The sequence below is a fragment of the Mustela erminea genome, chromosome 1, assembly GCF_009829155.1.
Source record: "Mustela erminea isolate mMusErm1 chromosome 1, mMusErm1.Pri, whole genome shotgun sequence".
NCBI classification, from domain to species: domain Eukaryota; kingdom Metazoa; phylum Chordata; class Mammalia; order Carnivora; family Mustelidae; genus Mustela; species Mustela erminea.
The window spans coordinates 190,509,472-190,537,085 of record NC_045614.1 but is presented as its reverse complement, the minus strand read 5'-3'; the positions used below and the strand labels follow the sequence as shown (position 1 = coordinate 190,537,085).

Here is a 27,614-nt window from a genome sequence, read left to right as displayed (position 1 = left end):
CCTTGTTATTTTGTTTCCTGAATACAAATAGTCTTAAATTGCTGTAAATGGAAAGGTTGGAATGAATTCAAACACTACTTGTTTAAATACACTCAGCCTGATGTTTGTGTGTTGGAACCTTTGGAGAGGGCAGCGCTAGCAAACGCTCCACATTAACTTGTCGCATGTAACAATATACGGTTATGGCTTCTCTGTCGTTTGTTAGGTAGAGCTGCCTCGGTATCATTTGGAAACGTTTGTGACAGTAAATCACAAGAGATTTGAACGAAGACATCCAAACAGCAGCATTAACTGCTGAAACATCTAGTGGTAATTTTTATTTTAACTCCTCTTAGGAAAACAAGAGCTCTTTTGGACTTACACAGTTAACTGAGTTCAGTGGGGGTATTTGGGAGTTTTAGATTTGAGGAAAGGAATGAATGGATACATGTAGTCTTTGCTCTTTCTTTCTGGCTTCTTATCATTTGCCATTTGTGAAGTTGGTCTATATGTAAAGGCCAAAAGAAGGTGATTCATCTGTTTTTCCTCCAAAACCCATTAGTTTAAGGTAAGCCCTAGTCCCAGGATGTTCTGTATAAATAGAGCTTTATCCAACAGTTTTATTGACTGTGTGGAATTGGAAAGATTGTTGAACAAATTCTTTCCTTTCGATTTGAGTAAACAGCAGCACAGAACGTTAAAGAAAATTGACCAAGGTCACATTTAGTGGCACAGTCTTAAATGAGTTTTTGGTGTTCAGACTCACCCTCCAGTATTTTTGTCATAAAATCATTTTCACAGTTCAGTTTAAGAACAGTGTACTTACTCTGCAGAGCACGTCAATCAGCCACTTTCTCCATATTCATTATTACATTATTGCCTAATATTGCAAACTATTTTCCTAGTGGTCTTACCCACAAACTCAGTGGCTCATAACAGTCAAGCTTACAGAAAACGTTGTTATGCTCAGCCTTGGAAGTTAAAACTGCTGTGATGTGACTACCTCACAGATTCTTGAAAGATGGCAAAGTGACAATACCAGCCAAGGAAAAGGAAGAAAAGAGACTAAGGACCATTAAGAAATTAGACTTATTTGTTGGAGAAAATAATAATAAACTGTGAGATAAAGATCTTAAAGAGTTGTAGATAAAAGAACCAACAGTTCTCTATCCCCACCACAGCTCTAGACTAGGGAATAAGGTAAAGTAGTGATGTCATTAGATGTGGTCACAGACTGATTTAACACAGCGCCCTGGGGGTGCCTGACTGGCTCAGTCAGTTAAGCATCTGCCTTCAGCTTGAGTCGTGATCCCAGAGTCCTGGGATGGAGCCCTACATCACACTTTCTGCACAGCGGGGAGTCTGCTTCTCTCTCTATTTCTCCCTCCCCTCCCCCCATCCTCTCTCTTTCTCTCTCTCTGAAATAAAAAATAAAATCTTAAAAAAAAAAAAATAAAGCAACATCCTGAATGCAATATCAAGAGACCTGAATTCACATCTTGGCCTGGTTTTGTGCCTTAGGATAAACTAATGCCCCTTTTTTGAGTCTCAATTTCTACTTCACTGTGTGGTCATGAAGGATAAATGAAATAATATATAAAGTCTCCATCTTGCACACAATGCCAGCACATGGTAGGTGTTCAGTAAATTATTCCTATTTTTTATTTTATTTATATATTATCATTTGTACCTTATACCATGTGTATTGTATCAATATATTATTTTGATTAGTTATTTAAGTTAATACCATTTGATTCCTATTACTTTCCCATCTAGATACTATATAAATGTGTATAATTGGATATTAATTTTCTATATAACTACATATATAATTATATAGAAAATAATATATGTTCTATACATATATATACTTCTATTTATAATTGCATAATTCTTTTTTACTTATTCTTAGCACTAACTTAATGTTCAATGTACAGTATAGAAGGAGAGTGAACAATACAACTTATTAGTACACTAAAATGAGTACAACACATAAGAAGGTGTGTAATACTGAAAGGTGTGAGCTATGTTTGAAAATTAACTTGTTAATTAGGTCCTTAGAGGTACTTCCATTATTAGGTGAGAATTTCCTAGGCTTTTTAAAATATCATCAAATATTCATTTTTACAATAAAAATCCATGTTTGTAGGACATCTGTTTCCACATAACTGACAAAACATATCTAAGTGTATCCAATCACCTTGATATGCCAATCATCCCTCATCGTCTGTGTTGTTCCTGGCCCTTATATAGTCCAATGGCTTTTGAATAAAATTCACATGCCATTCTTGTCAAAATACAGAACTCTGGTTACCTCTTCTCACAAAGAAGCAAATCATCTTTTCCCTTTTACAATACACTGCCTTGAGTCCCTCCCTTGCACCTTTTTCTTTTTTCTTTTTTCTTTTTTATTTATTTTCAGCATAACAGAATTCATTGTTTATGCACCACACCCAGTGCTCCATGCAATCTGTGCCCTCCGTAATACCCACCACCTGGCTCCCCCAACCTCCCACCCCCTGCCCCTTCAAAACCCTCAGATTATTTTTCAGAGTCCATAGTCTCTCATGGTTCACCTCCCCTCCAATTTCCCTCAACTCCCTTCTCCTCTCCATCTCCTTATGTCCTCCATGCTATTTGTTATGCTCCACAAATAAGTGAAACCATATGATAACTGACTCTCTCTGCTTGACTTATTTCACTCAGCATAATCTCTTCCAGTCCCGTCCATGTTGCTACAAAAGTTGGGTTCATCCTTTCTGATGGAGGCATAATACTCCTTAGTGTATATGGACCACATCTTCTTATCCATTCGTCTGTTGAAGGGCATCTTGGTTCTTTCCACAGTTTGGTGACCATGGTCATTGCTGCTATAAACATTGGTGTACAGATGGCCCTTCTTTTCACTACATCTGTATCTTTGGGGTAAATACCCAGTAGTCCCTTGCACCTTTTTTCTAGTCAAATTGTCATCTTAAAATGTTTCCCTACATGCATCTCCTAGTTCAGCATCCTCCCTGTCTCTTTCCTCTTAGCCCACAAAAAGCCCGAGTCCTTTCAATCCAATTAAAGACCCTCCCTTAATCCTGCCTCCCCTAAATCACTTTCCCTTTTGATTTCTTCCCATAACCTCCAAACTCATTTAGTCTATATTTGCACTTTCTGCCTCCTCAGCTTTCATGGGTATCTGGCTCTCATCTTCCTTTCTCTCGGTTCAGTACTGAAAATGTCCTCTCAAAAATGCTAGTTATTGCTAAACCCAGTCATGTCTTTTCAGACTTTTTATCTTAGTTGATGTCCTGGCAGCATTTCATGACATGTCTTCATTTCTTCTAAAAACTCCTCCTTTGCATGACTCTCCCTGTACTTTATCTTTGTTTTCCACCTCCATCAATTCCTGTCTTGGTTTCTTCTCAAATTCTTTTCCCTCCACCACCTTTTAGATGCTGTGTTTCCTATGGCAACATCCTTAGTCATCTTCATTTTCATGTATAATGAGGAGCTTTCACAGATATTATGTCTTCAATCCTGGCCTCTCTTTTCTGAAGTCCCAGCATAGATTTTCCAATGGTTTCCAGAACACAGTTTCCTGAACACCCACAACTCAATCTGTCTCCTTATTCATGTTCTTCCTTTGATATTCACCATCTTGATTACTGCAAGAAATATTTGTGTATCTGTGGACCTTAATCACTGTAATATTCATTTTTCCTCATCCTCACAACTGACAAGCCCCTATCAGTTTTGTCAGTCACCTCAGAAACATCTGTTACTTCCCTGGGCTCAGTTTTTGCTGATATTGTTCTAATTCTTTGCAGAGTTCTCCCTTTTTATTTTTTTCTTTTCTAATCCAGCTTTCATAACTCCAACAGAATATCTTCTCCAAAGCAATATCTAATATTATCTCCTACTCAGAAAACATTTGTTTGTTCCTTATTGCTTACATAATAAAACACAATATTTTTAGCATTTTCCACAATCTGGACTTTGTCACATCCCACGTCCTTCAGGCAGTCCAAGAATTTTTCAAAAATGTTCTCTCCTCCATGACTTTGCTTATGCTGTTTCCCTTCCCTGCATGTTTATTCTACTCGTACTTCCAAAATATAGACCAAAAGTCCCACTGTGGCATACCCGTTAGAATTATCCCCATTATCTTATAGTCATTCTTCTTGCTAGCACTCAGCAGAGTGCACTTGGGTCTTCTTCAATAGATATTGACCACAATTACTACTGTTATGTACAAAAGAACACCTAGAGACATTGAATACATTTAGAAGCATCCTGGTCAAAAATATCCTGGTAGATTAGTAAGAATTAGGGGGTGGAGCATTTTATATTTTTAATCATTATCTCTCTCTCAAAACTATTTGTAATAAAATGAATATTTTCAAATTAAAAATATTCATTTTATAATATGATAAGTCCAATGATCTATTTAAAGAACTTTAAAAACACATTTGCTGATTTTAACAAATCTACAAGGCAGTCTTCTCACATAAACAATATGGATTATTGTGAAAAATCTACTAAAATATCTAAAGGTGTGAATTTGTATAGGCTATATTTTTAGGTATAACATTACATAATGTGTTTCTTCTAGAGAGAAAAAATGAGGCCTTGATTTTAAGTTCCTTTAAAAAATCTATAATATTAAATTCATCATCTTTTCCCCAAGACTCAACTAGTTGTAGGTGACCATTGCAGTCACTGACTCCTGTTTTACATTTATAAATTTGTGTTATCTATCATTCCATTTTCAGTCATTTTTTTCCTTTCTTTAGCACACATATCTTTGTGAGTTAAAAATTATTAATAGCTTCTCATTATTCTCTTAAAACATCACAAACAAAAACTATCATTGGGGTGCTTTGTGTTATATTTCATAGAAATTCCAACATAAATTGTCTTAAGCTTTTTAGACTTATTGGATCATGTACCTATAAAGGGAAGAATTTGTCTTAGCAAAATTAGCTAAATTTTGTGCTGAATGGGTCAACACAGGATCAGCTTTATAGCCAGGCATGCTCACTGGCTCAGGCTAGGATTACTGGAATTTACTGGAATAGAAAAGAATACTTATTTGTTTAGACTAGTCAAAGCAATCCATACAATAGAGGAAGAAAGAAGAAATCAATCCCTTTCAAATTACATGATTGCTATACATGAGGGGAAGGTTGAAATTAATAAAAATGAAGGTTGGGAAGACAAGTACAATGACCACAGTAAGATTAATTAATAACTTTGACTTCATTTAATGCTTTCACTCTGAAATGCTCTACATAAGACTGAAAATATTTAACACAAGTCAATGAATTAATTAAGGTACTTTCGTATTATACGCAAAGAAAGTAAAGACTTATTGAACTAATTTTCAATTTAATGTGTCTCTAAATAAGCATAGAATTTGAGGACTGTTGGATATTATGTCAGACTATTTCCTGCTCATTGTTAAAATCAATATGAAGTTATAGCACACTATTAATGACAAGGATTGCAGAATTTATGTAAGCCTCAGTATTTGCCCTCAAGAAATTAACAACTTTGATTGTGGAGACGACACCTAAACACATAAAATGATTGAAAAATGAAACCATTTAATACATCATAAAGTGCTATATAGAATGGTGATATAAGATAAATGCTCCCTTAAGAAAGGGAAGTGTCTTTGTTGACTAGACGTAATGGAGGTAAGCTTCTAGAAACATTTGGGAATTGATATGATCCTGGAAAGGTGGTACAATTTGGATAAGTAGAAAAAAAGGCAGAAAAACCCATCTGAGGTAAAGAAAAGGTAAACAAGTAAAAATGATTACGGCAGGTGTTGACAGGGTATGAGTACATGTAGAAGTGGAGAAGGTTGGGACAGGGAGGTGGCAAAGAACAAAATGGCTGCCTAGAGATGGAAATTTTTGTTCAAAATTAATATTAGAGGGCATTTTATTGTTAAGGTGAGGATGGGCTATACCTAAAATTCTAGTACAAGGACAGGTTTCAGAGGTATAAAACTTGGCTTCATCTGAGGGAAAACTTGATCAAAGCAGAAGTTTTTCAAAAATGTATTAGTTAGACTCATCCAAATTTGGACAGTAAGAACAAAGAGATAGACTAAGGTTCAATTTTGGGGAGTCTTAAATCCAGTCTCTTAAATCCAGTGTGACAAAAAGTGTGAACGCAAGTATCTTATCAAAAATCAGTTTCAGGGGGAGCCTGGGTGGCTCAGTGGGTTAAAGCCTCTGCCTTCAGCTCGGGTCATGTTCTCGGGATCCTGGGATCAAGCCCCACGTGGGGCTCTCTGCTCATGGGGAGCCTGCTTCCTCCTCTCTCTGCCTTCTTCTCTGCCTACTTGTGATCTCTATCTATGAAATAAATAGATAAATAAAAATCTTTAAAAAAATTCTTTAAAAATAATTAGTTTCAGGGTCAAGAAGTGCAGAAATGGGTTAGGACTTTTCAACTTTTACAAGGTATGGGATCTTGAACAAGTAAATTTACCTCATGAGATTTTAGCTCCAACATTTATACCAAATGTGGTTTCAAATATCTATTAGGTCTGAATATATATTCTGAAGATGTTAGATATATCAACAAAATAATTTTCTTTATCACTTCTTTTACTCCTTGAGAAACAGGTGGGCAAAGTGTGACAGGATCACACATGCAGCCCCCTCCTCCAAAGACAGACTAGTATGTAGTAATGCCACAATTATCAGATATTTCAGCAAAATTGTAACATTTTAAGAAAAATTAAGTTTGTGGCATAGAGTGTTCTGTCTGAGAATTATGAGGAACAAACCATTTAAAAGGCATAATGTTATGTGGAAACACAAGAGTGTTGAGAGAGTCAGCAGTTTTCATTTAGATCTTGATTGGTGTTGTATGGCTACATTAATAAAGATGTCTACTACACATTGACATGCTGGTGAGAATATATTAAAAGTGAACTCACAACAGAAGTTATCCTGTCTCACTTAACTTGTACGCCCACACACTTCGGTACTGTCCTCTGTTCTTGCACACCTGTTTAGTTCTTCCCTTCTCCCTTATCTCCTCCTCTCCTTCTTCCTTCTCCTCATCTCACTCTTGTACACTTGTAAATGCATGCACAGGCACACCCACTCTCAAAGAAAAACAAGTTTTAAGTCTAATTCTTCCAGTCAATTAAAATTAATTGAAAGTGCCCACTATGTCCTTGTGCTGGTTAGATTTAGAGTCCGAAGTTAATAGCACTGTTCCTATTGTCTTCTTAATAGTAGAACTATCCAAATACCCACTGGTCATTTTGTTACTGTATTCACCTAAATTCTGAATTTAGTCCACACTGCTTATCATATGGTCTTCCTCAATGAGAAGATTCGCATATGTATGCAAATACAGGCAATCTCTTCATTGGTTCAAACAATCCGTTTTTCAAATTATTGAGATAATCCCTTTTGTTAAATACAAATAAATTTTTCTGAGATTTGTGGTGGCTGTTTACAGAATTCTGGTGGACCAAGAAGTGGAAAATAAGTTTTAATATCTATTGGAAAAATTCAACTAAGTCTATGCATTCACAATTTTGTAAAAGCAGAAGAAATTACATCTTATATGTAATAAATAAGAAACGATTTTTATGATGGTTGTCAGTATACATTGCAGACTTCTTAGTTCAAATGAATACTCAAGAAATATATTATTGAGTTGATTACAAAAACAAGTTACAAGTTACTTTTTCCTGAATGGTTTAGAGCCCTGATGCTTATCTCATCTAAATCTTAAAACTTACTTGAAATATTGAAAATTTGGAAATCACATGATGAAAAAATCTAAAAGTAATCTAAAATAATTACATGAGGAAAATTTTAAATATTTGCCAATATTGCCAAAAAATAATTTGTCAATATTGGCAAAGCTTAAATAGAAATTTTTGGTGTTACATTCTATATGATACAGAAAGTGAGTCATTTTTAAAATCAAGAGGAGACACCTGGGTGGCTCAGTTGCTTGAGCATCCAACTCCTGATTTCACATCAGGTCATGATCTTAGGGTCTTGGAACTAAGCCCAGGGTTAGGCTCCACACTCAGTGGGAAGTCTGCTGGAGGTCCTCTCTCTCTCTCTCTCTCTCTCTCCCTCTGCCCCTCCCACCATATGCGCTCTCTCTCTCTCTCCCTCTCTCTCTCACACACACACACACACAAATAAATAAATAATTTGAAAATAAAAATAAAATAAGAAGAAATTTTATAAATGTACACACAAACATGTATATGCAAACACAATATACAATGCATTTTAGGTCATAGTCACTAATAGATATACACACAACAACATATATATTCAGTTTTTATTTGTTGTAGAATGATCATTGATGTATAGGTTTAGTCTGACAAATACTACAATGATTCTTAGTTGTATTTCTCCCAGAATCACATAATTTGCTTTCAACATATTAATTTCTTTATGAAATACAAGGCTTTTCAATGCAGGTTTTTCCATATTGTCAGTACTTTGTCAAGGGTGATGATAAGCTTTCCCAACACAGTGCTACCATTTTGTTCCTTACCTTTGCTCATTTAAATTGGTTTTTGAAAATCCATGATACCTATTCTAAAGAAAATATTGTGTTTTTATCTGCAATTCACATTCACATTCTAAAATCCAAGACCATGTACCCTATATGTGTAAAACACACAAAACATTTGACTTTTTAATTTCTGAGAAGTCCTTTTTTTTTTTTTTTTTAAAGATTTTATTTATTTATTTGACAGACAGAAATCACAAGTAGGCAGAGAGGCAGGCAGAGAGAGGAGGAAGCAGGCTCCCTGCCAAGCAGAGAGCCCGATGCAGGGCTCGATCCCAGGACTCTGGGATCATGACTTGAGCTGAAGGCAGAGGCTTTAACCCACTGAGCCACCCAGGCGCCCCTGAGAAGTCCTTTTGAAACAAGAGTATGGGCATCTGGGTGGCTCAGTGGGTTAAGCGTCTGCCTTTAACTCAAGTCATGATCTCACGGTCCTGGGACTGAGCCCTGCATTGGGCTCCCTGCTCAGTGGGGAGTCTGCTCCTCCCTCTCCCTCTGCTCCTCCCCTACTGCTTGTGTTCTCTCTCCTCAAATAAATAAAGGATATCTTAAAAAAAAAAAAAGACAAAAAGGAGATAGCTGAGAAACAGCATGAAATGACACTTGGGATTCTTGAATTTGGAACCAAGGAGACTAACTCAGGGCTAATTCTGGAATCAGCTTTGCCCCACTTGATAGTTGAGATATAGTAACAATCTCTATTATATCTTGTATTTAGTAATGGTGTACCATTTGAATATTTGTTTTTAATTATTACTTGTGTTTGATTAATATTTATTTGAACAGAAATTATATATATATAATATAAATATATATATATTTGTTACAGAACTGAGTAAATGACTTTGAAGATTTAATTAACACTTTATATCCTGGCAGCTATCAATGAGGGATTTCCTTTATGATCTTCCACTGCACTTCAGTTTGGCATGAAATATTTCTGAAACCTTTCTGGTAGTTAAATATTTTATGAGGTTTTCCCATGTGTTAGAGATTTAATTCTCCCCAATGCTATCTTAGGATAAAAATATATCCTCTGCCAACACCACCATCTTTGGCCCTTACATTCTTGACTTTGGCCCTTTCATGAGTGAACTTGCATCCTCTTAACTGAATATCTTGTTCATAACTTTTAACCAGTGTGCTAATTTGTTAGTCTAAAGTCTTTAACTATTTAAAAAATTCTTAACTATTTAAAAACTTCTTAACTATTTAAAAAAGTCTTTATTTAAAAACATTGACTTTGCCTTTTTTTTTTTAAGATTTTATTTATTTATTTGACAGAGATCACAAGTAGGCAGAGAAGCAGGCAGAGAGAGAGGAGGGGAAGCAGGCTCCCTGCTGAGCAGAAAGCCTGATGCGGGCCTCGAACCCAGGACCCTGGGATCATGACCTGAGCCAAAAGCAGAGGCTTTAACCCACTGAGCCAACCAGGTGCCCCGACTTTGCTTTTAATAGCTTTATTTTGTTAAGCTTTTTGCTTGTATTTTGTGTCTTCATTTTTATTTAGTCCACGCAAACTTCTCTTTTCCCTTAGAGAGTCCAAATAGTTTATAATTCCCCCTTTGATTTTCATTTGACCCATGCGTTGTTTAGAAGTATATTATTTAATTTCCAAATATTTGGAAATTTTCCAGGTATTTTTCTTTTATTGATTTCTAATTTAATTCCATTGTGGTCAGAAAAATTATTTTGTAAGTCATGAATCGTTTTGAATTTATTTAGACCTACTTTACGAACTAGGATATAGTCTATCTCAATAAATGTTCCTTACATGCTTGACAAGAATATTTATTCTGCTTTTGGTAGAGTGTACTACAAATATCAATTAGGTCAATTTGGTTGATAGTATTATTCAAGTCTTATCTATTCTTAGTGATTTTCTGTCAAAACGTTCTATCAGTTGTTAAGAGCAGGATACTGAATTATCTGACTGTAATTATAGAATTGTATATTAAATTTATTGTATTATGTTTTATTTTATGACAAAACACCTTTTCTCCTGTCATCTACATGTTACCATCTACATGTATTGTATTTGGATACTGCATTTTTATTATAGTGTTTTACTATAGTTTTCCATGCTATCGTTTATCATTCAAGCAACTTTATAAAACCCAGGAAAAGTGAGTTGAAGAAGACGGATCTTACTTTACACTAAATATTACAGTTGATACATAGTTGAACCACTTCAGATTTTTTGAATATTTAAAACACTACCTAATGTGTATAATAAAAAGCATTCACTGTGCTACGTGACTTCAGATTAATCATTAAGCAACTTACAGGAAAATAAGAAGAATCAACTACCTTAATAGGTATTTCCTTCATATAAATAAAAGTGTTTATACAAAAAGAGTTGGGATATTTTAGAAAATATTTTATATCCCAAAGAGGTAAACCATTTTAAAGTATTCTTACCATCATATACAGTTATTCATGAACTTTTTATGTTTTTAAAAGTTCCAAACTTAACAGAAAATCTCAAATAGTGCAGTTAGTTCACATACTGCCTTGACTTGGATTCACAAATTAACATTTTACCAGGCTTATTTTAGCATCCTCGACTCATGTATAGTATTAATATATTACTAATATTGTTGACTCATTTGATGGCAAACTGCAGAAAACATATCCCCTTACTCTAAATAATTCAAAGGTTACCTCCTAAGAACAAGTAAAATCTGTTCTGTAGTCATAGTGTAGTCAAATTCAGAATATTTAACATTCATACCATACTATCTAATGTACAGCCTGTATCTAAGTTTTGTCAGTTGTCTTAATAATATATCTTATGGCATTTTTTTTTCCATCTAAGATCCACTTGAGTATCAGACTTTGAATTTAGTTGACTTGTCTTCTTAGTGTTCTTTTTTAAAATTTTTTGTTAAGATTTTATTTATTTGACAGAGAGAAATTACAAGTACACTGAGAGGCAGGCAGGCAGAGAGAGAGAGAGAAGGAAGCAGGCTCCCTGCTGAGCAGAGAGCCCGATGCGGGACTCGATCCCAGGACCCCGAGATCATGACCTGAGCCGAAGGCAGTGGCTTAACCCACTGAGCCACCCAGGCGCCCCCTTAGTGTTCTTTAACTTGGAAGATTTTCCAGAGTATCTGTGCAGCGTTCTTAAAACTAAAGAGGCAATACTTTTCACCTAATGAAAAGTGAATACACATGCTGTACAGTATTCAAAAAATACATTACTTAAGCCCACTTTTTGAGATTTTGCATAAAAATGCCACATACTTTTGGGGAATAAAAGAATGTCTAGCATTTACGTAGTTAGAATGTGTTCTGAAAAGGAATAGTTCTAGTCTTTTAGAGCATTCAGTCATAGACCTGCCTTGGTATCTTAAGAGCAGTCAGTCAGTCCTTTTAGCTCCCGTGAAAATCACATTGTATAAATCACCATGTAAACAAAGTTACTCTATAATCACTGGGGATGATTTTTAAATAACTGTGTGTGTGTGTGTGTGTGTGTGTGTGTTTAATTTTAAAATGTCCTTTGCTGATCTATGTCCAGAAATTGCAACAGTGCTGGTATGGCATTGTTGTTCAGTGTTAGAACTCTGGAGGCAGACTTATTTTTAACTCTTACTCTGTCCCTTATTAGCTGGGGATTGTTGCATAGGCTTTTCAAAATCATTAATTTCAGTTTCTTCATCTGTAAATATAGTGGATAAAAATACCCCCCATATGAATTTTGTGCGCTGAATGGCACTTGATGTATGTTCAATAACCATTAGTTATTATCAGTTCATAAAACCACCAAACTAAGATTATTTCTTAAATATTTGAACATTCTGCTTTACTGCAACTGGAAGCCACTATGTACACAATCTACATTTTCTTTAACGTATAACGCTTTAAAAAAGAAAAATGACATCATTAATACATGTAAGTTGCAGAGCATAGGAAAGTAGCCACCCAAATAATTACTTTTGAAAATATAAAAAGGAAGAAATCTCACAGCAAGTATTCCCCAAATGCAAAGAGGAATTAAATATTGAGAACCAAAATGCAAATTAAATAAAATTATTTCATGGGACAGTATGGTAAGCACTGAAGGAATAGGACACAAACTTTGAACCCATCCATGGTAGAATTTAAAGTCTAGTTGATGAAATAAGGCACACAGGAAAATACAAGAATTTGTTGAGTAAATACTGCTAAGGAACCTAGTTGAATATTAGCACTATATAGCAATGATTGTTATAAAATTTGAACAGAGATGATACTGTCATGGATTTAATACTAAAGAAAAGGCTTTACAAAGGAATTGGGGAATTGGTTTGCACTTTGAAAATAGGTAAGATTCAAATAAGAGGGAAAGGAAGAAATTAGGAAGGAATGGGTGCTGGGTGTCCTATTCAGGTAAATAAAGATACATAAACACACACAAGCACAAAATAATAAATTAGTCCACTTAGTGTAAAGCGTTTGTTTGGGTAAAAGTGATGGCAATGTTGGAGAATAGAGCTGATCCAGATCCTAAGGGATTGATACTTCATTCTGCAGATGATCATACTAATCAGAAATTCCGAAGTAGGAAAATGTCACTACGCACAGTTCCTGAGTTGCACCCATCCAGAGTTTTTGGTTCAAGTCTTGCTAAAATAAGAAAAAGAAAATATTATAATTCTAATCAGAGCTCAAATATTCTAAGGGAAATTTGGAGACAACAAGGCAGGATTTGGGAAGCCATAGATAAAGGAGAAGTAGGAATTACAGGAAAGTATTCATAATAAGTATGTTCCACTTATGACCCCCTTTTTGCTTGGGGCCATTCTAATTAAGAAAAGAAACTCCAGCTATTTTTTTCTGTTTTTGTGACACATGCCCAAGATTCTAAGTCCCTGAAGGGAATGCCTCTCATGGGTCTGATGTAAACCATATGCCTACTCCATAGCTATATCTAAGTGGTAACTAGAAAGCTCTGATCCATTCTGTTATAGTAGTAGAAGGAAGGCAGATGGATTTCCACAGTATCAAGACTACACACAGTGAGCAGAGATATTTTTCTAACAGAAATAGGAGTGAGGTTAAGAACAGAGGAGGGATAATGTAAACCAGGTAGCCCCCCCCTCAAAAAAGGAAGTGTCTACAACATATTAAAAGCAACATTTTAGAGAACCGAGACCTTGTAGCACTGTGCATGAGCCACTGGAACAGGGAAGAACCAGATAGAAACAAGTACAGACTCGGACTATTCCAGATATGTGATAACATTCTGGACTCAGAGACCCCTGTGACCCCAGATGACAGAGCTTCTGACTTTCATACAGACATTTCTAATACTCTGCTGTGTACCTGAACAGAATTCCTCTGCGTTTTTTCAACATATCTGAAATTTGGTCTTTATAATTCCTATAAGCTAGAGCCACAAAAATATGGAATGCACAGTTACAGCAAAGCCACACTGAACTGGCCAGCATTCATGGAATTTGTTTGGGTGAGGGCCAGTCAATGACTTGTTGTTGTTGTTAGGAGAGAACATTAACAATTTGGACATCCCTGTCTTCTCTTTTTACTGTACATGTAATAAATCTAATTTCATCAGCCTTTAAAAGTGCCAATGAAAGATAAATGGTAGCTTTTTAAAAAGGTACCACAGAGGAACATGTAACAGCAAGGGCCATTGGTGTTTTTTTCATGCCACTTAATTCAGTACGTATGAGAAGAGGGAGGATTAGACATTTCTTAATGCTTGAGATGGGAAGACATCTTGCATACATAAATCTAAAAATATTTTCTTACGGCGAATTAAAAGTACAATTTAATACAAATTTGTGTCTGGCAGCTAGCTGGAGCAGAAGTTGTCTATTTGCTGCAGCTGATGCCTATCAGACTCGGAGGCGCAGTCTGTACCAGCTGAAGTCTGTCAACGGGGAGCCCAGCAGAAGGGCAACATGATAGTCAAAACAGGATGAAACCACAGTCTAAACAAGATGACGTGAGCATTTGTGCAATTAACAGCATCAGCAAAAGTAAAGTTGTGTTTGGAATATTCTGCCAGGAATCCCAAAAAGGCAGGATGCTTATTTTGCCACAATAATGTTATGTTATATCTGGCCAAATGTAATCAATGGCATGATGGGAAACTCCGCATGGACATGGGTAAAAGGTACAGGAGAAGCTGATGATGACAAAGTCTAAGACTGAAAACGTATCATAGCGCTTCCTAGTAGGAGCAGAGCCCGCTTCACACTTAGTATTTGTGCCGTCTCTCAACTATAGGTAGAGCTTGTCTGTTGGCTGCTAGCATTGTGTCAGTCATTCTACTGGCTTTTCAGTGGTCATTATCTGATTTAATTTTGCAAACAAGTTATGTGGTCCACATTACTAATCTCATTCCACAGATGACGACAAAACCACAAAGGAACAGCTTCAAACACCGCTGTAGTGGAAATGTTAGACAAATCTAGGTGGAAATGCCAGTTCTGCTGTGCCTAAACTCTAGGGATTTTATGTAAACCACTGTATTTTTCTGGACTTGATCATTCTTTTTTTTTTTTTAAGATTTTATTTATTTATTTGAGAGAGATTTATTGAGAGATATCACAAGCAGGCAGAGAGGCAGGCAGAGAGAGAGGAGGAAGCAAGCTCCCTGCTGAGCAGAGAGCACGATGCGGGGCTCGATCCGAGGACTCGGAGTTCATGACCTGAGCCGAAGGCAGCGGCTTAACCCACTGAGCAACACAGGCGCCCCTGGACGTGATCATTCTTATGTAAAGTATAAACTTTGGACATGTATAAGGGCTCAAAGGTTATTTACTGCTATTCACACGATGCTTGATACGATGCAAGTATTCAACAAATGGTGGAATCCATATTATTATTGTGCTTATTAGGAGTAGAACCTTAAAGGCATTTTATAAATACATCCTCGTTTATGTAATTTTCATAGAAACTCAGATGGTTAAGAATACTGGTAACTGGGTGGGGGACATTGAAGGAGGTCACATGATGTAATGAGCACTGGGTGTTATATGTACCTGAGGAATAACAGAACTCTACCTCTGAAACTAATGATACAGTAGAGGTTCATTAATTGAATTTAAAAAACAATAATAATAATTGAAGCTAGTAATTACAGTTGCTAACCACCGGCACAGCACTAAAGATCTTCTAAGCAGGGGTGCCTGGGTGGCTTAGTGGGTTAAAGCCTCTGCCTTCAGCTCAGGTCATGATCCCAGCATCCTAGGTTCAAGCCCCACATCTCTGCTCAGCGGGGAGCCTGCTTCCTCCTCTCTCTCTGCCCGCCTCTCTGCTTACTTGTGATCGCTGTCAAATAAATAAATAAAATCTTATAAAAAAGAAAACTCTTAAAAAAAAAAAAGGATCTTCTAAGCGTTGTCTCATTTCTTTGTTTTAGCTCTTTATGAGTGAGTTCTTACCTGAATTTAACTGCTCAAGGACAGAGGCCATGGAGGCTTTGAGTCCAAGTGCTAGTTTTACTTCCCAGCTTCTCCTTCTCTAATCCAATGCTCATTCCACCTGTCTATTCTTTCCATAGATTTAAAAATAACAAAAATAGGTAACATTGTTTACTATTAATCTAGCAAGTCAATCTTTACAGGATTTTCATTTGACATATCTCATATTTAGTATCTTCTAATTAGTTGTATTTGTTTTTTAAATGCCATCAATTATAGCCTTTGCTCACAATTTTGTGCTTAATGATGATTTTAATAGCAATATTTTTAAAAATGTAGAATAATTATGAATGTCAGGTTTTATTCAAAATCATCTTCCATAAGAAGGTTTGAGAGGTACCAGAGGACTCAAAGTAGAGTACTAGCCCGTCTATAGTGCATTACATTGTTGCTCTTGTAAATATTTTATGAGTATTAACGAGAAATTTAAATCATGACTTCCTCTTGACAGGAATACAGGGGCATTGACCTCTGTGGTTAGTGCAATTTTCCTTAGTTCAGTTTCCTTAGCTAGTTCTTGAGTATACAGTCATAATTCCTACTACCTTATTTTTGTATTCTTTTTGAACTATTAAGATTTGTAAGATTTTTATATCAAAACTTTTGTGATGATTTATAGATTTGGTGGAATACACCCTCTTCATGTGTCTAAGAGCTTGCTGCTATTTGAGAGCAGAATACATAGCATCTGGGGGCTCATTAGAAATGCAGAATGTGGGGCCAGACCCCAGATCTGCTGAATTAATACCTGCATTTTTCCAAGATCCCCAGGTGAATGGCCTGCACATTAATATCTTAAAAGCATTGTTCTAGAAACCACAAGCAGTAAAAAGCTGTGCTTTTGTTGGACACAACATAACTTTGATGTATTGTGAGAATGGGGGAGATTTAGGATATCCTAATGTGGTAGCAAGAAGAGTTTAATTGCAGGAGAAAAAAGAAGAAAAACAAAAGACCTGATATCCTTTCAGGTGCAGAAAATATGGTGGAATTACTGAATAGTATTAAATGTAGAATGTATTAAATGTAGAAGTTATAAATTTAAGGGATTTAGGTTATTTTATTGACTTAGTGAACTTAATTTCCTTAGAAGAATTCTGGCTCCTTGTTGCTAAGGGACCTTGTTACCTTTATTTGTTTGTTTCCCCAGCACTTACATTATTTGTATAAATAGCATGTTTAGGGTTAAAATGGTTCATGTAATGTTGTTTGTAATTAAGTAAATATGAGTTAGTTTGGACGCAACTGTTATAAATGATAGTGTAATCTCTTGGGCATATAATATGGTTTTCTAATCTTCCTGAACAGATTTCATATTACCAAGCAATTTTAGTATAAATTCTTCTGGATCAGTGAAATTTTCACACCAATAAATCAGGAAATGTAGAAAGATCTGTATATGTAGTAAACCACATGTGAAAATTAAACTACCTTATCAAGAGAAATGATTTTTCATATTAAGGCTGTGTGGTTCAGATCATGGAACAGTAGTAAGTGGAAACCATGAATAGTTTTTTTTTTTTTTTTAAAGAAAAATGTTTATAGATTATCGAATTTAACTTTACATGCTTGAGTCCCTGCCTTTTCCTCAGCAGTTTTTCTCTGAGCTTTACTTATACCTGGATCTCATTAGTTCCAGAAGTGTTTTATCCCAAATAGGATTTTGGGGTTCTAATTGTGTATACTTATAATATGCCTACATCTATATACCTAAAGCTATCCATGTCTCTGGAAAGCAGAGTTCGTGTGGTTGATTTGCATTGGATTCTATTTTCCTTTCTTGGCATTCAATCTAGAAGTTTGGCTTTTCCACCAGGGTCTCCTTCTTTTGCCTAAAACTAAAGAAGGAAGAAAAACCTAAGTCTTTATACACTAGCAATATAATGATGTATTTACTTCATTGGAAAGATCAGCAGAGTAGAAACTTTAGGCTAGTGAAAACAATGAATTAGGGGTAGCACATTGGAAGAGAGGGAGGGAGAGCAGGAGAAAGAGGACCATGGAGGAGGAGGAGGAGAAGAGGAAGATAGATAAGAGAAGAGGAGAAAGAGGAGAAAGAAGGAAGAAGAGGAAGAGGAAAAAGGGAAGGAGGAGAAGAAAAGGAAGAACAGACCAATAATTAAACCAGAAAGGCCCGCTAAAAGATTTTTTTAAAGATTTATTTATTTATTTTAGACAGCGCTAGAGAGAGAGCCTGAGCAGAAGGGGCTGAGGGAGACTGAGAATCTCAAGCTGACTCTGAACTGAACGTGGAGCCCCCCGTGGGACCCCCTCTCACGACCCTAAGATCAGGACGCAAGCTAAAACCAAGAATCCGACATTGAACTGACTGTGCCACCCAGGTGCCCCTGAAAGACCTTTCAGACAATATCCAAATTGTTTGTAGCCTGGACCTTATATGAATAGTCTCAGTTTCTCAAATTGATGAAAATATAGTCATGTTTTTTGAAACTTAGAAAATAAAAGATTTTATAGCCTTCCAGAACCTAATAACCTTGGTTTAAAACAAGAGTTAAAACTCCAATACCATAGTTAACAAAATGAAACTTTGGGTTTTTTTTAAAAGCAATTTAAAAATGCTTACTTCTCATCTGTGTTTTAGAAATTACCTTATGGTTAAGACATTTTATTTTTTTTAAAGATTTTATTTATTGATTTGACAGATAGAGATCACAAGTAGGCAGAGAGCCAGCGAGAGAGAGAGGAGGAAGCAGGCTCCCCGCAGCAGAGAGCCCGATGTGGGGCTCAATCCCAGGACCCTAGGATCATGATCTGAGCCGAAAGCAGAGGCTTTAACCCTCTGAGCCACCCATGCACCCCTGGTAAAGACATTTTAAAAAATGAAATGGTATTTAAGCCCTTCTGATAGAGTATGTTATCTAAAAATCTTAAAATGTTTAAAGCTTCTGAAAACTTTATACAATGTAAAATGTCTGTAATTTGAGGGACTATGACCTTTATAAAAATTATTTTCAAAAATCAGCAGTAGTAAACAGTAATTTAAAATTTACAATGTATTTTTTACATAAATTATCCCAATTATTTTTTAGTTTAACTAGATATTGTTTTCAATTAGCAATAATCGCGCCTCGGATAAACCTCATTGGCTACGATACTGCCACTGCGCAAAGCTAACTAGATATTTTTAACATGTCCATTTTTCAAATGACATTCAGAGATATAGAATGGCTTAACCCAAGATCTCAAGATTAGTAAGTGTGGCACTTGGAGTCAATCCCAAGTCTCCTGTTCCAAATCCTTTGTCCACAGCATTATACTATTATTACCTCATTCAAGTAACTAAGTCTGTCACTCCCTTTAAAAGTTAAAAAGTTTAAAAGTTAAAGTTCATTGTGGACCCATTTGACTTTTGATCTCCTTCCTCCATGGTGCTTCAGACTTTCTTCAAAAACATTTATACATAGACATTTCTTCACTTTTGTATTCCCTTAATTTTTTTCAGTATTATGATGACCTTGATTTGTTCCTCTTGAATTTTATCATAATTAATTCTGAAAACTTGTAGAATTTCTTAAGGCTATTTTGTATTCACATTCTTTTCCTCTATAGTGCTGGAGATGTCACTCTCCATAACTTACCTGTAAAATTAAAGATCATGTTCACTCATGTTCACAATTCAATCATCAAAGTCACTGGTTAAAATTCTTAATAGTACGTCTAGAACTAACACTGTGGAACATGACTTATGTCACCTGAACTTGGCAGTGGGCAATCAAATACAACACATTGCCTATAAACCAATAGCTCTGTGCTATAACCTAATGGTGGTTGAAGCAAGGCAATGTATCCTAATTTAGTGATGACTTTTGGCATGTAGTATGAAACCAAAACTCTAAGAAATAAAATTGTATTCGATCTACTGCTTTTTCTTAGTTGGTCATGTTTGTCATTCTATGATAGATGCAGTTGATCATAAAAGATATATAGACATAGATACAGATACAGATTTAGCTACTAAACATATATACTTTACTATCAGTTAACAAAGTAGTTATTCTTTCACACTGGTAATTAACAGAATAGTTATTCTTTGTACATATGCTGGTCCCTAAAAGAAATATTTCACATAGATTGTTTACAGCTTACTGCGGTGAATATGAAGTTCTGTCCAAATTTCACCATGCAGACATTCTTACCATTTGTACTAGCTAGATTATGTTCATAATGTACATATGGTAAACATCTTAACATGTTTAGAAATCTAAAAACCTGAAAAATGAGTGGATTTCTTGTGCTTTCACATTTGTGTCTCCAAATGACAGTTTCAAGGGGCAATACAGTAATCCCCCCTTATCCACAGGGGATTGTTCCAAGATCCCAGTGGGTGCTTGAAACTGCAGATAGGACCAAACTGTGTATATTCCCTGCTTTTTCTCATATATATACATACATATATATATATATATATATATATATGAACCTCATATGATATGATATATAAATATATGTCATATACCTATATATACACATTATATATATATGTTGTGTATATATATATATATACACACACACATACATCTATAATAAAGCTTAATTTATACTTCAGGCACAGTAAGAAATTAAGAATAATAACTAATAACAACATAGAACAATTATAACAATATACTGTAATAAAAGTTGTGCAAATGAAGTCTCTCAAAATATCTTCTTGTACTGTATTCATCTTTCTTTTGATGATGTGAGATGATAAAATGCCTGCATTATGAGATGAACCAAGGTGAATGACACATGCATTGTGACCTAGCATTAGGTTACTCTTGACCTATAGGGACCTCTCCTCCTCAAAAGGAGGACCATCTGCTTCCAGACCACCGTTGACCGCAGCTAACTGAAACTACAGAAATGAAAACCAGAATAAAGGGGGACTATTGTACTTCAATTTACTATTAATGAGAGCAACTTATTATTCTCAATGCTCAGTATGTTGTCTGGGCCAAGAGTAGTTTGGGAATATTTTGCTCTTTATGTTTGTACCATTTAGTTGCTCTTCTGAGGTCATATAAGATAAAATAGCCTATGTGCTTAAGCTCTATGAACTATTCTTGATTCCTTATACTTTTTAAAAGTCATTATAATTAAAAACTTCAAAATTAGTTTTCTGCATGTTCCCTGTCAATACGCTAGCAGACAAAGACAGTCAATATATAACATATTCTCAGTGATCATTGCTATCCGCTTTTTGACCAATACTGCTCTGTTTCTATAATTTAGTGCTAATGCTGATAGGCCTCGTGATTCACATCTTTCCTGGAACTTAATTAAATAATTGAACAACAATCAACTTATTCATTCTCAGTGGCCCCACAAGCTGGAAATGTCAATAATAATTCTCCTTTACAGGAGCAAATTCAGTGTTAATTTAGAGCTATTGGTCAGCTTTGTTAAATATGCCAAGTACACACTTGGTTGTGTCTACTTAGTTGATCTACTGTTGTATGATTTTTTTTAATGTGTCTTTTTTTATTAGAAGATGTGATGTAACAGGAACACTGTTCCTATTACATATTCAGAAAGGGAAAAATAATATTTCAATACATGGGCAGTAGTTTTCTAGAAGTGATACCTAAGGAATACCAGTCTCTAATATCACTTAAGATAAATGAACATTTTTAAAGACATTGAAATAATATTTATCATAGTTTGAAGGCCACAGGACGGTGTTGATCCCAGTGTTGATCAGGATATGCCAGACCAGCTACCAGAGCAGGTTGATCAGGCCAGGCTTGAATCTGTTTACCTTGTCTCTAGATAGAGTTCTCAGGTAGCTCATTCTGAAACTACATGTTACCAACACACAGAAAGGATCACACTGAGTGAAATGTACATGAGACTAAGGATGAATTAAAATAACTGTTAATTTTAGTGAAAGATAACTGGAAAGGAGACTGCATACTTGTGTTTGGAGATTGCCATATAGTCTGTGTATAAAAATAATACTGAAAAATGTTTTCTTATAAGAAATGTACTTGAGTGAGCTGAGAGAAGGAAGTCACAAATTTAGATAACCTGAAAAGTCATCCTTAGCTAAAAGAGATACAGACACCCCATGGTCTTTGTCAGTGCAACTAAGTATTCCGTCTGGCAACTGAAGCGCTCTCAACATAGTTCACAGCTTGATATTATCTGTTTTTTTTTTTTCTTCAGAATATGCTTCTTTTGATGACTTATTGTTAAGAAAAATTAATATAATTATTGTGTGAGGGCTCCAAAGTACTCAGCCAGCTTGTGACAAAGCTTATACTAATACATAGTAAATGGTAGTGTAGGACTGCAAAATTTTCTTTTCTAGGAAGAATTGTAATGTATTTAGAAATTAGATATTTTTATTTTACTTTTCTTAGTATTAAATGTTCTTTCAGTCATAAAATTAGGTTGGGAGATGACAAGAGATTTTTTAGTGATTTCATTGACAAAATAAAAATTGGAAACATTGTGATGGTCCCAGAGTTAAAGAGAAAAAGATTTAGTTGCAAGAAAAATGTCAGTCTGGACACTCCTAATCTCCATCATTACTTCCTCAGTCTGTAGAGACAGTATTACCGAAAGCAACACCTCATCTTAGGATTCATGTGGGTATTTCTGTTGTTGTGGTTCCAGAAAAAAAACACTTTGGTCACCTAATTCTTATACATTGCACAAGTGAAGTTGCTTCTATTATCTGATGTTAAATTAAATTAGTTATGAGTTCTGGGATGTCTCATGGTCTTGGCCATGTGGTGGTACACTCGTAAATGGTGCTGCTTGCTGTTTAACGAGAGGATGGAGAAGGGGTCAACTCGGTCTGTAACACAGAGGATTCCTGTGGTGTGACTACTCCCGCCATGATGAATTTCAAGTGACCAACGTGAAATCTCTTCACTGAACGTGATCCTGAGAAAAGATGTGCACAATCAGCTGAACAAGCTATGCTGGTACAAGCTTTAGAAACCACTGCCCCAACGTATCTATTTTAGTTTTATTCGTTTAATTATCAGCAGTTTCCATTTGTTCACATCTGCCACATCTGGGAATGGAGCTGATGACCTGCAGCGGATGATCCAGGCTGTGGTGGATAACGTGTGCTGCCAGATGTCTCTGAAGCAAAAGACCAGAGCGCTCGGACAGAGGCAGGACTGTCTGTGGAGAGCTGCCTTCACAGCTGGGGGCATGAAAACAGAGTTCTTTGAGGATGTAGTTCCCGCAGTCAGGAAATGGACTGAGGCTGGAATGAAGGTGTATATCTTGTCTTCAGGAAATGTAGAGGCCCAGAGCTATTATTTGGTCATTCTACAAACTGAGATATTCTTGAGCTTGATGATGATCGCTTTGATACCAAGATTGGATGTAAAGTGGAGAGAGTTACCAAAAGATTGCAAACAGCCGTCGCTGCTCAACCATCGACATCTTGTTTCTGACAGACATGTCTCTAGAGGCCAGTGCTTCTGAGGAAGCGGATGTGCATATCACTGTGGTAGTGAAGCATGGCAGGGCCAGACGGTTGGATGATGAAAAGTCTTACCACAGCCTCATCACCTCCCTTGGAGAATTGTACCTGCCTTCCTCATCCTAGAGGAGTGTGAGGAAGACTAACCTGTTCTCAGAGTTGTCCCTGTAGTTTAGTTTGATTCTACTGGTAAAAGTAACTTACTTTATTTTTTTTTAATTGTTTATTATTTATTTATTTGAGAAAGAGAGAGCATGAGCGACCAACTGAGCAAGAAGCGTGCCCTGGGGCTTGATTCCAGGACCCAGAGATCAGGACCTGAGCTGAAGGCAGATGCTTAACCCGTGGAGCCACCCAAGAGCCCTGAAACTAATTTATTTTAAAAACACATACATACAGGGGTGACTGGGTGGCTCAGTGGGTTAAAGCCCCTGCCTTCAGCTCACGTCATGTCTCAGGGTCCTGGGATCAAGCCCCGCATGGGACTCTCTGCTCAGCAGGATGCCTGCTTCTCCCTCTCTCTCTCTGCCTGCCTCTCTGCTTACTTGTGATCTCTGCCTGTCAAATAAATAAATAAAATCATTAAAAAAATAAAAAACATACATACACACCCACATGGATATGCAAATGTGTATAAATATATGTGTGCGTATGTTTACATTGCCTTCCACAGGCACCTACGTGAAAAAAAAATCTCAATTCAATGAAAAGAAAACTTACTTAAAGATGCTTTCTATGCAAAAGTTGTTTGAAACCACAATCCTAACCCTTATTGAGGGCAAAATGTAGCTGATAGAGGAATTACGGCAATGCGGATCAGACATATTAGGATTCCCAAGTCGTGTGCCAGAATGGAAAGGTAAGTTTGAGAAGTTATTCTGAAGCCTTTTTATTTCAAAACTGGGAGTAGTTCACAAACTTATTCCTATAATAATTCATTTCTTTTGTAAATTATCAGTTAGAAAATTTCAATAGCAGAATTTCAAAATATTAGCCTCCTTCTATACAAAACCCAAAGTTACTTGTTTCTACTCCAGGAGAGTAAAACTGGGGAGGAAACTCATTTGAGCCTTGAGGAAGCAAGTATCAATAACTGAGGAAACTTACTAATCATCATGGCACTCCCAGAAAGTGTTTGCTTTACCAATGAAAAAGGGGCATTGATGTAACAGCTAAAACAGGAATATGGTTTTTAATGTTTAACAGAATAGTCCTAGTCCTGCCAGTTGTTAATGATTATAGATTTTATAGTTATTTTACTAAGTGCTTTTTAGCACAGTTTGAAAATACATGCTATTTACTGTTGAAAAAGAAAAGGTTTACTAAAATCATTCCATAAAAACCTTCTAAAAGAGGCCTAATAATGTAATATTTTCCTCCAGAATGGGTATAAATTTCATAACAGCATTATTTATCAAGGCTTGATCCTAATGGGATGTCAAATCAATTTCATGTTGTGATTAATAAAAAGATTTTCTTCTTCAAAAAATGAAATAAAATAAAGTCAAGGAAATATAGTAGGCATCACATCTACTGTATCTACTCAGAGCTCAGTGTGTAGTGTAGGTAGTGATAGCAAGCGCTCTCTTCTTTGGAAAAATAAACTTAAGGGGAGAAGTAGTATTTTTTTTTCAACTCCATGTGTTCTTCCAAACTTTGATTTTTTTTTCATGGCCATATCTGCATTGTATACTTCAGAAAACAACTAATTTTGCAGCTAACATTAAACATAGTGATGGTTAAGAGAAATCAAAGTCCGTAGGCTTCCATCTCCAGCTTTAAAAAACAAAAATGATCCCAATATAAAAGAAATCCCATATTAGAAATAAAAATAATGCATTAAATTATAAATACTGATTTCAAAATGTCATAATGTACACAAGTTTTTTCAAAAGAAAGCATTAAAAACTATTTATTCTTTATTATAGTATGATAGGATAATAAATAGTATATTTAACATAGTATTGTGGTGGGAATAATAAGTTGATGTATGACAATTATTTAGAAATAGGTAGTTAACGATCAATTAGTATTTATTGCTGAGAGTAGTAGAAGCTATAAATTATCAAAATATTATGTTGTTCTTTTGTCTATTATGTTGACAAGATTAAGTTATGACAGTAATTTGGAAATCACTTATTTTGTGCTAGACACTATGTTAGCTCCTGGGATACAAAGTACTTTTTATCTTCTAAAGTTCTTACTTTGTCAAGATTCTATGATTTAATGATAAAAAGAACTATATGTGATCTTATTGATTGAACAACTACTATAGTTTGAATCTGCACTAAAAACTAAGTAGAACACAAGAACACAAACTGGAGGTGTCCCACCAATATGTCTTTGGCCTTACTTCATCATTGAGCTCTACAGATTTTTCCAAAAGCCTGGGAGTTTTGGCTAATCAGAGCAGGCAAATACGCCAACTCCCTCCTTTGATACCTCCCTTTGCAAAACTGGGATAATTCTGAAGTATGCATTTTAAACTACATCCAGAATTTTCCTCACAGGACTACGCTTTAGTGCCCATAGTATCTGTCTTGATAATACTTTTCACTGTGATACGTAACATTCCCTATTTCATTCTCCTGTTGGTGATGTTCATAACGGTAGCTCAAGTAAACCACCTACATTCTAATGCTTGCCTTGGGGTCTCTCTGCTTCCAGGCAACTCCAAAACAAAACACTAGACTAAATTTACAGTCTCACAGGGAGATCATATACAGAGGTTAATTACCCATGAAATTTTAGAATATTATGGCAAGTAGTACTGCCCTCAGAACAAAAGTACCTGAGCTCCTTGTCCTGATTCTTCACAATCTAGTTTTGAAACAAGAAAACTTCTCTTCTGTGGACTCAGTTGTCTCTTATTTATCAAGTAAGAGTTTGAATGGCGGAATGATGGAGACTATCCTCCTAGGCTAACTTTATCATTCTAAGTTTGTAAATCTCCAGAAGGTTTGCTCCGTAAATGATCTGTCATAATTTTGAAAATTAAAGTTTGGGTACAGATAGATATTTCTTAGGAACCTGTAAAGTTTTGTGAATGCATTCACTCTCTCATTCATTTATTCCACAGAACTTATTAAATATCTATTCTGCGTATATCACTATAGATGTACATTATTAATAGGCAGCTACTAGCCACATGTGACTAACTTTAAATTTAAATTAATTAAAAGTCAATAAAATTAAAAATTCAATTGTCAGTCTCTCTAGTCACATTTTAAGTGCTCAATAGCCATTATGTGTCTAGTGCCAACTATATTGTATGGCACAATTATGGAATATTTCCCTCATGGAGAAAATTATATTAGAGCTGCTTGGAATGATGAAAAAATTAAATCCGACAACCAGCCTTCAAGGAATAATACATAAAAACTTCAGTAAAATATGAATATACAGTTGGGCATAATTGATATTAAGTGAGTATTTTCAATCACCTACTTTAAAATCATTTATACATAAGTCTTCAGGAAAGGATTCATGGTAGATAATCTGAAGGTTAGTCAGAAAAGCAGACTGTTACAGACTTTAGGGGCATTTAAATAGAAATGGGTCAGGGAAGTTCTTTGAACATTGTTTAGACTTAAATTAACAGAAAGAAACAAACTGTAGAGTAAAATTATAAAATAGTCAAATAACACTGCTTTAAATATATCTTTATAACTGCTAATGTTATAAGAATATATAGATGAGAGTTACAGAAACAATTGAAAATTTCTGTGTCTCTTATATTTCAATTTTCTTACTTGATGTAAGTGGAAATGGTTTATAATAATAGAGCACTTTCAGAAAACTTGCTTTTTGCATTAGGTTCTTCAAATTTCATATAGGTTGTCATTCATGTCTTACTAATTTGCATCCACCACAATACCGAATAGTAGCTTAGAAATACCTGTTGGATGATGTCATAGGTAATTATCACTCATCCAGTCTTGTAATCTTTCTTTTGGAAAATATAATATAATATAATATAATATAATATAATATAATATAAAGAAGGTGATTTAAAACATCTCTATAATGCCCAATATAGTTTAGTAGTGTTTACATGTGTAAATTTCCTTGGGTTGGATTTAAATTCTCCCCAAGCTCTGTGACCTTGAGCAAGATAAGTAAATCCCTCTTCACCATACTTTCCTCATCTCTAACTGAGTTAATAATATTACTTCTAGGGCTGCTTGGGT

At 35.5% G+C, this 27,614-nt stretch overlaps 1 protein-coding gene and 2 pseudogenes across 14 annotated transcripts in view; 2 read left to right on the top strand and 1 right to left on the bottom strand.

The window, feature by feature from the left end:
* Positions 1 to 27,614, top strand: part of ROBO2 (roundabout guidance receptor 2) — a 1,682,217-nt gene that overhangs the window by 887,749 nt on the left and 766,854 nt on the right. The window lies entirely within an intron of this gene.
* On the bottom strand, positions 18,984 to 19,113 carry LOC116581024 (annotated as a pseudogene).
* On the top strand, positions 23,010 to 23,550 carry LOC116595758 (annotated as a pseudogene).